The 18590-nt window shown below is 38.8% G+C and overlaps 1 protein-coding gene across 1 annotated transcript in view; it reads right to left on the reverse strand.

Annotated features, from left to right (window-relative positions):
- The window catches only part of cntn2 (contactin 2), an 84814-nt gene extending 69833 nt beyond the window's left edge, over nt 1-14981 (reverse strand). The window contains exon 1 of the mRNA XM_042498568.2: nt 14644-14981. The gene's annotated coding sequence lies outside the window, so the exon portion shown is untranslated. The remainder of the gene's footprint in view (nt 1-14643) is intronic.
- Nucleotides 14982-18590: the final 3609 nt, after the last annotated feature.

Raw genomic sequence — 18590 nt, forward strand, 5'->3', positions numbered from 1 at the left:
TCTCCCTCTGGGCCTTTATTTATGAAATGACTCCGTGAAGGAAATCAGTCCGAAAAGTGACCTAAAATTCTCTGAGTGACACACATTTGGTCCTACTTTTAGACATATGAATAAATGCAATTATTTCCAGCTTTTTTAACCTTGGAAAGCTGTCCTTCAGGATTTTGGCAAGGTATAAGCCATTCTTCATTTGTAAGGTCCTGACTGAATATGAAGTTTTTAGGACTGATAAGGTCCGAAAATTTTACAATTGTATGTTACTATGTAGCTGCCACGTTAAACGACGACAAACAACGGTTTTACTGGTTTACATAACATCAAACTGGTGAAGCTCGTGCACCGGACGGGCATAGGAGACTTTGGAAAACGTATCAGGGGAGTATTTTGAAGTTGCAGTCTCTGTAGTACAAAAATATCTTTTTGTGTTTCTATCCCTCTGTCACAGCTCAGCAAGGAAACACTATCTGAGGAAACACAAATTCAAACTGAAAGAACTGTAAATTTGGAGGTCTGGTTGATTGTTTTAGCTTCAGATCAAATTTAGTGCATTTTTGTACTGAATGATGGCTATGTATTTTGTCCCCCATCACTTATACAAAGTTGCATCAGAAAGGGATTTCTTAGAAAGACCGTGAGGGACGAAGGAACAACTACAGCACCCAATAATCTTTACAACGTAACAGATGGAAATGTCAGTATTGTTTTAGAAGACTAGAAAAAAATGGGGACCTATCCTTTAACAACGAAGAATAATGTTTATTTTAGCCACAGCCAAGAAGGAGGATTATAACAATATATAAATAATATAATCCCATATTTTGCTTAATTAATGCTTTGTTGAGCTTTTTTAGCTCACTTCCCAGATCACTGTCATTCATCTGAAACTGGCATCTTAATGCTTTTTGAGGAGTTTCACAAACAGATCGTTTAGGATCTGTGGCTACATTAATCCCACTGATACTGGGCATTATAAAGACATAAGGTTTTGTTCACAGCCCCAAATTGTTTTTTCCTCAGCTACTGTGAATACTGATCCTGCTTATCTCTGCACCCCTGTGTCACAGAGCAGGGAACTAGGCAGCATTAAAATAGATAAGTTCCCTCACTCAGCCTCTCCACTTGGAGGCACCCAGGCTCTCCCGGGACCCCGACCCAGACACCGTGACCTCTAGAGGGAGGCATTGGCACCACCAGAGTCCCTGCGGAGAACCAGCTCTGGTAAAATTGGTCTGTCTATCCCCACTCATCTGTAACGCTGCACACATGAAGAGACAAGACAGAGTGAGAAGCAGACAGAGACAGAGCTGGAGTTACTCTGATGTATCAGGCACATATTAGCCTGGAGAGCTAATCTCATCAAAAATGTATTACTTTTAGCTGAGCACAGTGGACTAGTTTGCGCTCTTTGCTTCATTTTACCACCAACTACGCTATGGTTAATCAGCTACTTCTCATACTACTACTTCAGTCAGTTGGAAACGCTGTCGGTAACAGTCTAATATTAGGAGCTGGAAGTTCCCTATGAAGCGGGTGGAAGGGGCGGTGGATGAGTCCAACAAACTCCCTGGACTTTCACTCGGAAGCCTGCTGTTCACTTCCTGTATAAATGTGGAGCCAAACCATGATGTCTCTTCTCTAACCATAACCACGGGCAAGGAAATAAACTTAAATGAAAAATGTTTTTCAGATGAATAATTCATTGTGAAAAAGACTACGCATCTCACAAGATAAAACTGTATATTTCCTGTTAAAACGTCAGTGCAGTTTGAAAGGATTCGATGCAATAAACAGGCTTAAAGTAGCACGCCTTCTTGGATCGTTAACAACAAATGCAGGAGGATACCTAGCACTTCAGATGTTGACGAGAGCGGCACTGACCAAGCAGCGATAGTTGACGTTGTGGATGAGAAGTTGGGATGAGAATGTGGTGGGTTAATGTGTGGTTAGGTTCTGGCACAAAAAACACTTTGTTATGGTTCAGAAAGAATGATGCTGTTGCCTTAAAATGGTTTTGGGGGCACTATCCCAGCTGTTAACGCAGGTATGACTCTGTAAAAACTACCACTTGTTGTGCAGGCAATTTAAAACCCAGCTGGCAGATTTTGACTGTTTACAGTTAGCGACAGGAGCCACGATGTGTAAAGTGTAGAGAGCCAAAGACTTCAGAGGGTGTTTTCTGTCCAGTGTTTTAACTGCAGAGGTGGTCACTGACAATTTGCACACACTCGTTGGGCGTGTTTGCTTGGATGGAGCTCAGTGCCTGTGTGGAATGGCTCCATGCCCACTTCCCGGGGTGTAGGCGGCTATATTTACATAAAGTGGAGTTATTAAAGATTTCAGGTCACACAATATTGGTGCTCAGTGAGACAGTCATTCTGTGTGTGTGACTACACAAAAAGAAAATGCTCAGAATCTACACTGCAGCTATATTATTAAGTCACAGATCACATTTTAAGTCATGACTCACCAGTAAGACACATGAGCCATGCCTTGTTTGTAGAAAACCATGGACAAAATGAATAACGTGATCACATTTAGAAAGAGATGTTTGTGGCAAACAATAGCTAATGCAGGTCCATTATGTAAATTTACTGCGTGTAGCTGTAAGTGGACACATTTCAGTCCTCATCAAATATGAGACTAACACAGGCTGGGTCCATGTTGTGGTACTTATCCTGCATCTCCAGGGTGTTTACTTGCACATTTACCACTTAACAAGGTCACATGTTCCTATTCTACCTTTAACAGAAGAAGCTGCTTTTTTAGTCATTTCTATTTGTGTGTGTGTGTGTGTGTGTGTGTGTGTGTGTGTGTGTGTGTGTGTGTGTGTTTGTGCTGGAACCACAGACTGTCTTAAAAATGAAAGCAGCTAACATTACATCAGCCATTGGTAAGTCAACCATCAGTGGCAGTTCTAGCACATGTGGTGTCTTAGGCAAGCATTGCACATTTCTGCAAACTACAAACATGTCATATATTGGGCTGTCATAATGACTCTGAGTTGATAGCACTGAGCCGAGCAGCACAGCTGCTTGAAACACATTTTCTCTACATGATGAAGCATCACATTGTGATTCTCGGAAGAGTTCAGACCGTAGAGACAGACTATCTGTGCTGACATGCTGCTCTGACTTTAGAGAAAGGACTGAAAGGATAACAAAAAGTGGATGTTTAAGTTATTTTATCCTCCTAGGACTGAATTTGTTCCATACCTGTGCTCATATTACCCTTACCCTGAGGTAAACTGAGACACACGACCAGTCTATATGTGTGAGGATTCTGTGCACAAAAAACTGATTTGATTTCAGTAAACACTTGATAACCTTGAGTTTACGGTATATTTCTGTGATCAATACACATTTTTGCCATTCTAGCAGAAAATGTGAAATGAGACTCATTGTTAAAAAGACAATGATTCCTTATATTCACCTTTATCTTCAACTCTACCAACTTGTGTTAAACTTGAAATCTATAACTGAGCTGATGCGTCAGCCTGGCCAGTATTATTAGCCAATTTTAGCTTATCAGTGATATGTTGATATCAGTCGGCCAGTTTATTGCCCAAATTGAAATTGTGAATACCTGTGTAACTGTGAATGCTTAATGGAAACAGTCACTTTCAAAATAACTCCAATTTATCACAAAGTTTTAAGTTTTAACGCTCGCATGAGGTGGTATTTCAGGCGATTTGAAAAAGCCATATTTCGTAAAACAGCAATGGAAACACTTTTTTGACTTTTATAGGTTGCATGATGCTATGGCTATGTGCTTGCAGATCTGGCTCCCTCGGGCATGATGCAGCAGGACCTACAAGAGGTGTTATTGCATCACATAACTCTTGAGCAGACCATCTGGAAGTTTTGAATCCACAATTCCTCTGTGAAATCGTGGACTATCACCTCTCAGAAATCCCTCATATGTGGCCGCTCCCACGTATAAGGGGCTTGCCTTTTCATTATCGCTCCATAACACGCCTACATGGCCTTGGATTGGAAATAATGAGGGCTAGTGTGGTGGCTGCAACAGAAATAAAGCTGCTAATGTTTTGAACATCCATCACCATGCTTCTTGGGATGTTATCACCAGAGGAGAAGTCCCAGAACATCACTCAGTGGAAACACAGTCATCTCACAATTATGTTTTATCCACAATTCAAAAATATCGCTTAGGTTTTGCACAAATCTGTAATGAAATCCCGCCTAGTGATAAAATGTTTTGTGAGTTTTCTTGAAAACCAAAACTTCTCAAAGTTAGCTCATAAAGATTCATCTTAGGTCATTTTTAGCTTCAGGAACTTTTTGTGAATATCTGAAATTCACACATTTGCAAATACCAAGCCTGTCACATTTCTACAGAGCTCTTCCAGTGGAGAGGAAGATACAGTTAAGTGTCATCATCACTCCACAAGTGACAGAAAGTGGAGCGTTGAAGGCAAATACCTTTTCTCAGAATGAGGTTTTAGCAAAGTGGTGAAGGAAAGAGGATTACGTGTTTACATTTACACCACTGATATGTCAGAAATATCCCTCCTACCCTATCCAGCTTTCTCAGCCCCATGAGGTTATTGTAAACATGTTTACATCCCCCTTCCACTTCACGTTCAGCTTAAACCTTAATACTTACTGCTTTATTATGATGAATATTAGAGGAACATAGCATCACCAAGTAAAAAAAAAAGTCATTTTCGGTTAAGGCACGAGGATGAACACACCACTTCATTATCACACTGAGCTATATTTTCAACACTTCTCAAATGTCCATTTAGAACTGAGAGGATTTACTGAGAGGATTTTATTTAACTTGTTAAATATTAAAAAAAAACAACTTGCAGTGCTACTTTTTCCACTGTCACCTTGCAAAGGGAGAAGGAACCAGCCTTGGTGCTTAACTGACTACAGTATGTGAGGACAAAGTCTTCTCCATACCTCTGTGTCTTATCCGGTCATTTGGAGAAAAGTTTGTTTCCACAGAAGTGAAAGTAATTAAAACTCCTGGAAAGTCTTCTTTTGTCATACTCAATGCTACATAGCCTTTCCTCATTCCCAAGTCATCAAATACCACTGTTTGGTCAGTGATCTTGGCACCAGACAACAAAAAGGCACCTTTCGTGGTGGTATGATATGCTGCCATGTGGCATCAGTATATAACGCATCCGGACGGCACCTTTCACAGAAATATGATATGCTGCCAGACAGCGTCACTTTCAAAATGACATGATTTTAGGAGCTGTAAATTCCCTATAGGGAGGGCAGGTCCAACAAATCCCACACTTTCAGGGCGCTGTTCACTTTCAGTATGAATGTAGCCAAACCATGACCAAACCACTTTTTTTCTAAACCTTACCACATGCTTGTGTTGCACGAGGAAATAAATATGAATAAAATATACAAGGTGTTTTACCGACATTGTAAGTTTATTTTGAAAAAGACTGTGCATCTAAGAAGCAGAAAGCGGACATTTCCTGTGAAAACCTAAGTCTATTTTGAAAAGCTATGTCCATTTTATACAGTCTATGGGAAAATGCCACAGTGAAATAAAAGCTGTGGCTCAGAGGAAGAGTGGGAGAAAGGCTTCTCCAGTAAACATGCCAAAGTCTCCTTGAGCAAGATACTGAGCCCCAAATTGCTCCTGTTTGCTGTTCCATCTGTGACTGAATGGGTCAATGTGACTCATAATGTAAAAGCCCTTTGAGTGGTCAACCAATTTAAAAAGCACTATTCAAGTGCAGGTCCATTTGCCATGCATGTGACTGCTTTATAATAATTTCTTAATTTATTGTCTGGGAAAACTCTGGATCTCCATAGAACAGTTAACAAGCCAGCATATAAAATCAGAAGTTGTAAATGAAAATTGCAAATAAAACACCAGTATTCAAATAAATGGGCATGGCTGCAGTAAACACACTGGTTGTACCGCTTAACTGCTCTCATTCTAGTCACTGAATCACTCTGTTTACACTGTATGTTTAGCTTAAACCTTAATACATAATGCTTCTTTAGAATGAATATTACAGGAACACAGCATACAAATAAAAAAATGAAGTAGATGCTGAAAGCAGCCTTTTTTTAAGTTAAGGCACAAGGATGAACCCATCACTTTGTTATCACACTGAGCTATATTTTCAACACTTCTTAAATGTCCATTTAGAATTGGGAGGATTTATGAATACAACATTAAAAAATATTACAAAAAGATTGCAACATTCTTAGCCACTTTTTACACTTTAACCTTGCAAAGTCACTTAAACTCAACACTTTTTACACTGATTATGCCTTTTTATCGTCTGAGGAGGAAGTCTTAGGCTTGTCTTTCATGTGAGCCTCTCTGTGGTTGGTAAAGGCTAATATTTATGAATTAACAAAAATAATTGCAGCAGTAGTGGGTTAACTTTTGGCAGTGAATGCAAAGACTGAAGCTTACAGGTATATTAGCATATTAGGCCTACATGTCAACTACATGTAAACTCAATGCAAAGAACAGCTGAACAGTGTATTTCTCTCACACACACAAACACACACAATCTTTCACCTCCAGGTATCTATGGTAAGCAGGAGGGTACACTTGTATTAACAGCACCACACTTGTAAGTCTGGCCCTGTATTCTCAGCGGGACAGCTGTGCAATGGTAGCTTACCTAACATTATCAGTGTGATTGCTGCCTGCTACTGTCCTGCTATTAGCAGTCTGCAGCATGTTCTCCTGCACAGCGCTTCACTGAGTTTTAATTTGGACTCAGGATGTTGGAAGACTTCTATCTACAGCCTCGACACTTCCCAGACACCAAGGGCCTTCCAGCAAGTCATCGCAGACACTCAGAAACACACACACACATCTGCATAACAGTGTTTATATACTATTCTAAAATTTTAAAAATATTAAGTATGCAAACATTTGTGTGAGTATATATAAATATATATATATATATATGCATACTGCATCCCCACTCACTTGTAGATACACACCCCTAAAATTTACACTGACAAAGTCTGTGATAAACAGTATGCTGGTTTCCTTCCCTCACTGTGCTGCCATCAGGTGATGATGGCAGCAGATTACAGAGGAATGACCCACGACTGGACAACATCGATTTGTGCATTTAAAGTCTAGTGCCAAGTGTATGTGGCCAGGAGTTCTACATTTAGCCTAAATTGGTCCCAAATGAATACAAGTAAAACAGCAGGCCTATCACCCTTACTGTATGACTGGGGAGGTGTCAAATAATCCTCAGAGCTTCTTCTATTCTGACAAACAAGTAAACTACAATCAGTAACAATCGCTTTTTTGTGTGTTTGCAACTTTCATTTTGGTCAAGAATTTAAGCCACTAGGGGCATTCAGTGGCTCAGTTGGTAGAGCGGATGCCCCATGTATAGAGGCTATGCCCTCACTGCAGCAGTCGCAGGTTTGATTCAAACCTCAGCCCTTTGCTACGGGCAAAAAGCCCAAAACTAATCTAGAAAAAAGAAAAGAAAAGAATTCAAGCCACTAAATTCCAGTCACTGGCGTGTATTTTGTACCTGTAGGATAAAGAAATCTTAAAAAGATGTGGGCATGTTTTTGAACAGGCTGTAACGTTTGTTTAAAGGGTCATTATTTCACCGATATAACGGCGGTCCTCACTTAAAACTAGGCCATCTTTGCAGTAGAGCAACACAAATACTTTACATGGGTGACGTTATGTGGACTGGACCATGTGGCGGGTACACAAACAATCTCGTGCAACAGCAACAGCCCAAGAGCCAGCAAAATTCTGCCGAATGACGTAAAATAAGAGTTTTGCCATGAGGGGAGGAGAGATATCTAGCAGGGATGTAACGATATGTTTTAACAATGATACAATGCATGTTACAATGTTGGTGATACGATATAAGAACGATATGGGCTCATATGATACAATGCAAAGACCAGAACTTGATATCTAGGTGCAGGGAGGGTGGCATGGAGGGAAGTTTACCACAGTTCATCCACACATAGCGCCAACATTGTTCTGATACAAAGCTGGTTAAAGACTAGCAAAGTATCCCTTTTTGCTTCTATGTTCTGTTGAAGAAACATTTCTGTGACCTTATCCTCACATCTGTGTGCGAGGTTGTGTCTGTGAATTTATTCCAGTGTGTCAGTGTTCTTTGTTTGTATGTGTGTGGGGGAAAATATGAAAAGAGGAAAAAACTAGGATGAGGAATGACACCACATTCAGTTTTGTCTAATGAGCGTTTTGGGGCTCTGTAATCCAGCAAGCTGTTGTTTTTGGCTGATGCCCGGTCTGCAGCTTCACATTGTAAATGTTAAGAATTCAAACAGGCAGTAAACATACCCGGCAGGAGGGAAATATATGTATGTATAAAAGATGTAGACAAGAAAGTGTGCGTGCGTGTATGCGTGCATGGGGTGGGTGGGTGCGTGCATGCATGCGTGCTTGTGTGTGAACAGACAGAGAGAAGCAGGAGATAAAGCTTTCAAGCAATCAGCAAATCAAATATTCATCAAATCCAAAAGCTGAGCAGACAAAGACGAGGATCTGATTATAATGTTCACTTTCTAAATCCACACAGCACATTGACAAACTGACTGTCGGGGCTTTAAGAAGGTTATTTAAAGGGTGTATTTTGACCAGCGGACAACCCAGCATTACTTCGGTCAAATATAAGCATGTATTATTAAGGAAGCATATTTATTCAGGTCTCAAAGCACCAACACAATTAACAGCATTACACACAACTGGTGTGAACTATCAATGGACAAACCTATATCTCTGCCTCTTGAAGGGTCTGATTTGATTGTTTAACAAAGGTGTTATCTCAAGTTTAGCATGTTTGCATGCTAATAAAGAAAGTATAAGTCAGGAACAGGAAGTACAGGTAGTATGTGCCCCAGGGATGATTTTTTTCTGAGGGTTCCCTCATCTAAAAAGGTTTTTTTCATTGGATTTTGGATCATTGCAGAAAATAAGCTCTGTGGCAAACAAACTTTTATGATACTTAAACATTTTGTTCAGCAAGATAATCTTCACAAATAAACACCATTTTTAGGATTTTGGAAGCCTAAATACAATTGCCAGAAGTAAAAAGCTAATGTTAAATTACAAACAAATGGCACTAAAGTTGCATCGCCGTCACTACAAGGCTGTAAAGCCGTGTTTGTTGCCGTTTCGGCTTGATGTCAGTCTGAAGTCTTATTTAGCCACTTGTTAGCAACTACCATTGTTAAAACATAAAAGCTTCAAAATTCACAGTGGGGTAAACTGATGTAATTTATGTTCTAGAAAAAAGCAAGAAAGTCTTTTCAGCTTGTGTTAACCAAAAACTTGCATTGCCGAGCAAGAGCTTAACTCTATGTTTATTTCCTGTCAGCTGATGTCATTCACATACTGCAAATTATTCGTAAAGAAATACAAAAGGGCCCATGCAGATTGTTTATGTCAAGTTCTGAACGGTCCACAGGAAGCTATATTTGGCCTCGACATCAAGCAACATAGTGGCTGCTACCCAGCCAAAAGCTGTTGTTGTGTCTTGTTCTTTGGCCAGACTTTATGAATGCCAACTGTGTGCTGTAAAAGCATAAATGTCAAATGCAAAAAAAGCATGGAATTAGACTGAGGAATGTGTGGCCGATTCCCTTGCAGATGTGCTCGTTAGCTATTAGGGTGATTTCTCTGAGCACAACAAAGAACCTTCCTTCCTGCTGGCTCTGTATCTCCACATCTATCTGACACTTTGCAGCCGTCCAGAGGTTCAGCGGTCCTGACAGGCTGCTGTGGCTCAGATCTGTGTGAGATGGAGGATTGACCCCTCTGCTCTCACTCCTTATTAGAGCACAAAGAGCTGTTGAGCGAGCCAGGCACACTGACATGAATCTTGTGTCTGAGTCAAGGCTTTACTGTTCCTCTCCAGCTCGAGCACATCATATGAAGCACAGATGGAGTCTGGGCCGTTCAGCTGAGGGATCGATAGCAGCCTTGATATGGAGACGTGGAGCAGACGATATAGATGTAAGGACGAGGGACTGAGGGAATTACAGACTGATGCAGCAGATAGCTCTCTGACTGAGGCTTGGAGCCACTCTGGTTGCTCATATTTCTTTTTTAAGCCTGTAATCTCGAGGCCATTACCTGACTATCTTAGTAAGTCTTAAGAACAAGCTGTTGTCTCAAGATCAAGTATGGCATCATCTCAAGAGAACTCTGAATGGTGCTTGTATTACCTTTCCTAAGCTCAAAGTTATACACTGATCAGCGCATAGACATGATTATGAGCAGAGTTCAGTTTCTGTATATGCATTAGGACTGGGAAATAAAACAGTATTGATAATTATCTAAATATACTTTCCACCGATTTTTGATAAAGCCATCATATGATTCAACCACTAATCCGTCCACAGAAAGGGATGTTAAGGACCTGTGTCCACTTGGCATTTTTTTTTCTCAGCCCCGGCTCCTTTTTTAACTGTGACGTTGTTGCCTAATCCTAACCAGCGTGACAGTCTTCGTTGGTTGCCATGTGCTGTTTCGTAAACATAAGGACTATGCAGCATCATTCCACCATGTGCATTTGTTGACACCACGGTAACAGCATCCCAGAGGGTAAACAGCTGAGAGGGATACCTGAAACGTCAGAAGCATATGGTCACTGACAGAGTGACACCATGTAACAAGCTGGGACGAGAACGTGTTGCTCAATTATGAGCCGTAAAAACCCTGTTTAGCGTTGCTGACTTGTCACTGTTAGGTGAGGAAAAACGGTGACACTGTTACTGCCGTTAGCAGTGTAAGCACAAAGGAAAGACAAAGAAGGTAAAAAAAGAGTTGGAATGAGAACGTGTTGGATGGACTTCTCTGCTCTCTATGCTGTTATTCATCCCCACTGGTCTCCAACCAGTTCATTACACATGGAGAGATGCCTATATGAGCACCAATCTGACATCAGACTACATTTTGTTTCACTATTTGAATGCAATTAAAGTTTTTTATGTGCACAGAAAGCTGTTGGGGTCATTTCCCTCCAACACAGTGAGAAATATTTTTATTCCTGTGGGCAAAAACAAGAAATGATATAATATTTAATGACTTCTCATCACAGTTTGAGTTGTTAAATGGTGTATTTTTTTCTTTTTTATTTAGGGCTGAATGGTAAATATGAAAAATACTTTAATTGTGATTTTTTTAAGTTCCTTATCCTCTGTGTTATTCATTATGTAGCACAAGGCATTATTCCTTCTATGGTATGACCAGCACAACAAAAGACATGTCGAGATGTAGAGAACATCTCGACATGTCTTTTGGTTTCCTAAGATCTGACACGTCTCTGACAAGTCAGCCACGGCAAAATTAGTACGCGATGTCTCACTTGTCTGTCCACTGAAATTTAAACTGTGACTCATTCTATTCAGATTAGCTGCATGCACTGTACATAGAAAATGTGAATATAACTGACTCAAGAGTAAGTGGTTTATTGGAGGTAATAGAGGTTGTAGAATTAAAAACTGTAAAAATTACATAAAAACAACTCTCAGCTCATTTCCTTTGAGTCTAATCATTTCTCTACAACAGCCTTTAACAGTTTCAACATTAAAGACATCCATGACACAAGTTAATGACAACAATGTGCTTGCTTTGAAACCTTTAGCGATAACACTTCTCTTCTGCTGCTTTCAGACACCTTTTAGTAAGTATTCAAACCTTTGAATCCCAAACAAATTGGTGATTTCTTTCAAAAACATGAGGAGAAAGGCAATTATCAACTTGGTAACTTGGTAACTGCCTGAAGACAAAAGAAAAGAAAAAGCTAAGGGAAAATGGTATTTAGTGTTGCAGAATTCTTATTTTTGTAAGCTTTTTGTTTTTCAGGTCAGCTCTTGTTTTGTTTTGGATCCTTTTTTCTTTGATTACCCATGACCGTCTTCTCATGCTTTTGAAATAAATCAAGCCAATTCTCTCTGATTTCAGAGAATTTAAGTGTGTAAATGCATTTCCTGCCATTGATCAAACACCAAATGCAAGAATAGAAACACAAATGTATCATAAAGTGAACCAAACTACACTACTCAAAAGAGCAGAATTTGGGGATATTAAAGCCTGCATCTAAATTGCATAGTACAGTGCTTATACAATTAGAGAGAAAAATGTGTAAGTATATATTAATACAGTGCACTATACCTTCATCAGCACAGCATCAAAGCCAGCACATTATGTAATTACTGAACAAGACGTGATGATTCAAACCTTTAACTCAAACCCCTTCACTTGTCAGAGCTCCAGACGATATTTAAAACTTATTTATGACCCCAATTAGCCCTACAGGTTCATATGAATAACATTTATTATGATAGCACTAGCTATGTAAGCCTTGTGATTACACTCGTCACTGATTTGGTGGGCTAGATTTTCTTTACAGTCTCATCACAAATATGTTAACTATTCTAAGTCACAAAATCTTCCTCCTGTTACTAGAAACTCAATAACTGTTATTTTATCAAATGTACTAAATATATTAGGATTGAATATTGTAAGCGCTTGTTATTAGAAAAAAAACAACAAAAAACAAACATCATAAAATCTTGCTTACTCCAAACAATACCAAATCTGTTTTTCCTCAATCAAAGCTCACTGCAGCATATTGCATATACTTTAACAGCATTGCATAGCCTATCAATTGATTGATTAAATTTCAAATGTTCAATTAAATTCTTAACATCTGAGTAATCAATCATTGATTGATTGTTATAATCCCTAAAATAAATAAATGAGATTAGAACATCATTGTATAATAAACACCATTACAATGTTATGCTCAATAATATATTTTTTCACCTTATTGACACAAAAAGCAAAAGTTAATTAATGAAATTTAATGTATCTTTAACATGTTGCAGCCGTTCAGGGTTGACTTTGTTGACAAGTTTAACTCCTTGAAACCTGAGCAAATTCGCTTGATTTTCTTCATAAACATGGGAAATGATTAGCTTGAACAAATAAAGAAATTAGCTGAAAATTTGCAAGAAAAACTAAAAATTCAAAATATTTTTAAAAAACAGCAAAATAAGTGAAAAATAAAGAAAAATAAGAAAATTACCTTTCGAAAGTGATATATATATTTTTTTATTTACATTTTTTTCTACAATTTTAAATATAATTGAAATACATAATTTTCTGGACATTGTTTTTTTTTTATCATATTCTAATAATCTCCCCACAGCTAATTTTCAAGTCATATTCTTATCATATTTAACTAAAAATAAACATAAAAAAACAACAATTTCCACAGATCCAGTCTCCCCTAGTAATTTGCTGTGGTCCTCTTGTCCAGGATGTGCCACTTTGGCTGGTGGACTTGAAAATCTTCCAACCATTTAATAGATTACCTTTTTGTTTGATTTTTTTGATTTTTTTTTTTTTTTTGTGGCTGGAGTGAAACACATCCATCAGCCACTTGTATATTTTACCAGCATTTGGCTGGTAACACACTTTTTGGCAAGCTCTGCTCAAATTGCTTCAATCCCAAATAAATTAGCCTCAGCACACACAAGCCCTAATAATAATTCTGAGCCACCGACGGACTCTACAAACTCTTCAAGATACACAGCAAGACAATCCAGCCACTCCAAAAAAATGTATAAAGAGAAGGGAAATATAAGAAAGCCTCATTTTACAGACTCACTAAAACACAGTCTCCTGACATGCTCCCAGCATTTATATGGATCCTAAAAACACAAACATGCCTCTTGCATGGATATCATACCAAACTGGTACACTGTGAAATCTGACCAGCTAAATTCACTTTAGAAAAATTCTAGGAAATAGACTGACTTGAACAAAACATAACAATTTATATTTACTATATATCTAATTGTTAATTTCACTCAACATTTGGTTATATTTAATTAAATTTGTGAAGTTGTTGCATCTTAAAAATGAAAGTTTGATTAAATCAGTCTCCCTGAGTTTTAGCAACTTCCCTTAACCAAATTTACTGAGCTCTATATCTGTATCTTCCTTTTCCAAGGCCATCGGTTTCCTAAATTATATTAAAATAGGATCAACTTGTCAGATTTTATGGTGTATAAATATGAGAATCTGATTTGACTTTCAGAGTACACATGTGGAATACAGCATGGCGTGGATTTGGTGTGTTGGAGCTTCAGCAGTTAAATGTTTGCTCATTCACCACACACACGCGCACACACACACACACACACACACACACACACACACACACACACACAAAGCTGTTAAAGGCGTTTCTGGTTTAAGTTAAACTAAATTCAAATTTGAAACCGACAAAGACCGACTAACGTACACCAAAGGTCCAAACTCATGTCATGCCGAATACGTTAAATTGCCAAATTTAATATAAATAATAAGTTTGGCGTAACGTTCACCTTCCATAAAAAAAAACACGTTTTTAATCATAATCTATACCTCCTCCGGTCTGCCCAAACTGCGATTGCGTCAAAAACACTAATAAGCGGGATACCCATTCACGCTGTGGGGCTGCTGGACTAACAGCCGACACCAGCTTTTATAATACGAAAACCCCGCACCTGCCTTTGTTTTTCAGCGATAATTGTGCGAAATGATGGATTAAATGAAACACCTTAGGCGAGGTAAACGAGGTAAAGGTGTTTTGTTGAGAGGTGTATTGTTGTTTACCTCGCTAAAATGCGGATAATCTTCTCCCCGGGCTGCTGCGATGCGGAGCCGCGGATGATGCGCAGGAGGCGGGGTGATACTGCCCGCTACGTCGGTGAAAGCAGCGCCGTGATTCGGATGCTAGAAGCGAGCGCGTCTCACGCAGCTTTGTTACCGTCCGCTCTTCTCCTTCTCTTTCTCTTCCTCTGTCCTCCCCTCTCTGGTTGACTGTTCAGTCTTCTCCTCTTCTCCGCTAGGAAATATTAGTAGAGCCGCACTCAAGCACTCACCAGCGTCTCTCTCTCTCCCTCTCTCTAATGTCTTCCTCTCTTCCGCATCCCCGCTTTCTTTCGATCACCTTCTGGTCGCCTTTGAAGTGTGTCAAGCCCGCGAAAACAGAGCAAAGTACTTCCTGTTTTTATGTGACAAAATAAAAGTCAAAAGTCTGCCCGATTTGAGTTTTTTTTAAGGTCTGTAAGAGCAAGAGAGAAAACTTGAAAAAACAAGTCAAATATTTTCCAAGGATTTCCCATTTTTTTCTCCTCAACCTTACAGCAGAACTATCACACCACTGATAACACCTTTTCCCATACCTGCTGTGTATATTTTTTTAAACATAATCAACCCATCAAACAGTTTTGTTCTCATATTTATATATAACTTCTTCCAGAGTTAACTAGCTATATAAGTTATAGTAAGACATAATAAATCGAAGATGGTTGTAGAATACGTCATCTTGCACACAGCGTCAAACTAAAAGTTTTTACTTTGAAGGAAAAATTTGAGAACTTCCGGTAATGTTGTGGCATCCCTCACTTAGCTTGACGCGCTTTCCTCCCTGTGCGTTCCTCCTCTGAGAGATGGAGCGGCGTCAGTTTGCTCGCCCTTTGTTGTGGGCGCTCGGCTGCCTGGAAGTGAAGCACAGAGGGGGCAGGTGCTGCTCCCTGCCCCGCTCCTCACCCCTGCTCCCCGGGGAGCAGCTAGGCGAAACAGACCCCGCTAATTAAACCTCACATGCAGATACTGGGCTGATATCACACCTACATGGACTTCCTCTTATAAAATTTATACACTGAGCTGAAGACTCGTTTTTAATTTTAATTTCTTTTTTTGTTTGTTTGTTTAATTTTGCTATTTATCTTGCATATATACTATAAAACACAAAATAACAAAATAAAATTAACACCCCAAATTAAAGTGAGAAAAAGAAAAAGAAATTACTTAATAAAAGCGATTATAAAGTAATTAACATTTTGAAAGCTGGAGCAACATCACTTTACATTTAACATTTAACATTTGATTGCCTGTGATTTTAAAAAATAAAATTAAGATGAAGTTCTATATACTTTATATACTATATATACTATATACTATACTTTTTAAAGATTTAAAAAGATCTAAATAGTTAAAGTTTTAAGTAAATGATAATGAATAATAATGATTCATTTTATTTATAGAGTGCTTTTCACAATGCTCAAAGACGCTTTACAGAGGAGAAAGTAAAATTCACAGATTTTAAAGTGTGCGACTTAAGTTTGCATCTTGAGCTTCAATAAGCAAGATCCTTGGCAGGAAGGAAAATACTGTAAAAGAAGTTTGTGTCAGTGTGTCATGGCAGTGGAATGTGTTTTACTGTGTGTATTTTTGAGTGAGCAGTGAGCACTGATCTGTTTCTGTTATTTCATAATTCACCCTGAGGGTCATTAAAGCAGAACAGGCAGCATGCAAAATGCCACCAATTAGACGGACAGGGTCACCTCATGACAGCACACAGCAGCAGACAGCATGCACAGGCAGCAGGATCGGGTCCTGGCTATTGGTAATTAGTCCAGTCACACTGCCTCAAGGTAGACTGACATGTGTTTAATTAATCGGCAATAAATCACGTTCTTGTTCTGCTCGTAAAATAATAAGCATGCATGTTACTTCCTCCAACTGAAGCACTGAAACTTAGCAGTTCAGAGTGTGTGTGTGTGTGTAATAAATCAGGTAACCTAGGATTTAGGGTGCTTTTCTTTGACATCTTTTTGCAGCCAATGGAATTGCCTCCTGCTGGCCAATTGGAAGAATGCAGGTTTGAGGCACTTCCGCACCAGCGACGCTTATCAGACCCAGGACCCACAATCAAAACTGTATTGTCACCATCCGAATTTCAACCGTGGATGTGACTTGCACATGCAAGTCCTTCATCAGCACACACAGACTTTGTATTATGTCATTGGAACCTGAAATTGTTTTAGTAATTTTTATGGAAACAGAACCGAGCCTACAAACACCTGGCTACATTCACCTGGGGAAAAATTGGCTTACTCTTATTTTTAGAACTATAGTCTGTTAGGATGTGTGACTGTTTAAATCTGAATACTGGTTAGGTGTTTGAATTGACTTTATTTTAACATAATAAATAAATACATAAATACATACATACATTGTAATTATTATTAGTAATACACTGACAAGATAACCCTAAATAAGATTGTTATCAGACGATTATTTTATTATTATTTATTGTTAAACTCTGTATACATAGAGCTGATTAGATCCGCCCCCATAACTAATTCTAATTCCAACAAGTAACCAGTATCATGATCAATTTTATACGTTTATGACAAACCAAATTTCATTAAAATCAGTTCAGAATTATGCGAGTTACAGACAGTTTTGTTGTGACATCTTGAATTTCCTATGGTGGAGACGTAGCCAGATGGTGACTGTTTTTGCCCTTTCGTGACTCGTATCGTGTTGGTACCATGTGGTTTGTCCAAGTGGTGTAGCTGTAACTAGCTGTCCAAGTCACATCGTGTATTGACAGAGGCCTTGGATAAAACGCTCTGGCGCAAAGGAAGCAATTTTGTGTTTGTTTGGACATACTATACTGCATTCATGTGATGTCAGAAGGTCATAGATTGCAAGTTGGGAAGTCAATCTTCCGACTTCGTTGTGTTCATGTACTTTGAGGTCGTAAAGTGGGAACAACATGGAAGCTACAAAGAAGATGGGTGGCATTTTAATACTAAGTGTTTGATAGCTTTTTCCAGTTTTTTTTTTTTACATTTTTATATATTATTTTATTTTATATATATATATTTATATATATTTATATATATATATATATATATATATATATATATATATATATATATAATATTTTTAATCTAGGTTGCTCTACATGGACAGCAGTTAACAAATTTCTTAAAATTTAATACTATAAAAGTATACAAGTAATTTAGCCTCCCCCGTGCACATACATCATGGGCAGGTAGGTGTATGCAGAGTGGGACTGTAAAGCACATGAGAAGCCACAGTGTTCCTCTGAGTCTCCTGACACAATCAGCTTCTCAGAGTCACAGTGGTGTCTCCAAATGGTCTCTGTCCATGCCAGCTTTTTGTCAAGTGACAGGCAATTGAATTAAATGAGGTACAAGATTACATCACGTACCCTGAGTGGTTGCCATGAAAGGGTTTCAAATTAATTTCTTTGGCCATGTTTCAGGAACTTCTCTTCTCCTTTTACACTCGCATTTGATGTGAGTGCACTTTTTCTTTTTTTTTTTCTCCAAACCAATCCCCTCTGAGCCTCTTCACTCTTAGATTTACTGACTGTTCACGTCTCAGCTTCCAAAACACCTTGAGAATCTGAAACCATGATGTCATGATGTGTTTGACTGGCCTCCATCAGAGTAGGATTTCAGAGCACTTCTCCCAAATGCTCTCATCCTATGTCATCACATGTTGCCGCTTTCCAGTGGACTTCTGTGTCGACATGTTACGCTCTAGGTATCCTCTGCATCCACTGTTGACATTCCAGGATGCTGCCACAAGCACATGGTGGTATTACGTTACACGTGGTTATGCTTAGGAAACAAAAGCACATGGCAACCAGTTCTGGGACATCAACAAATGCACATGCTGGCACTGATGGTTAGGATTAGGGGAAAACGGTACATAATAAGGTTTTGGAAAAAACT

The sequence above is a fragment of the Plectropomus leopardus genome, chromosome 2 (genome assembly GCF_026936395.1).
Source record: "Plectropomus leopardus strain MGB_pleo_1.0 chromosome 2, ASM2693639v1, whole genome shotgun sequence".
NCBI classification, from domain to species: domain Eukaryota; kingdom Metazoa; phylum Chordata; class Actinopteri; order Perciformes; family Serranidae; genus Plectropomus; species Plectropomus leopardus.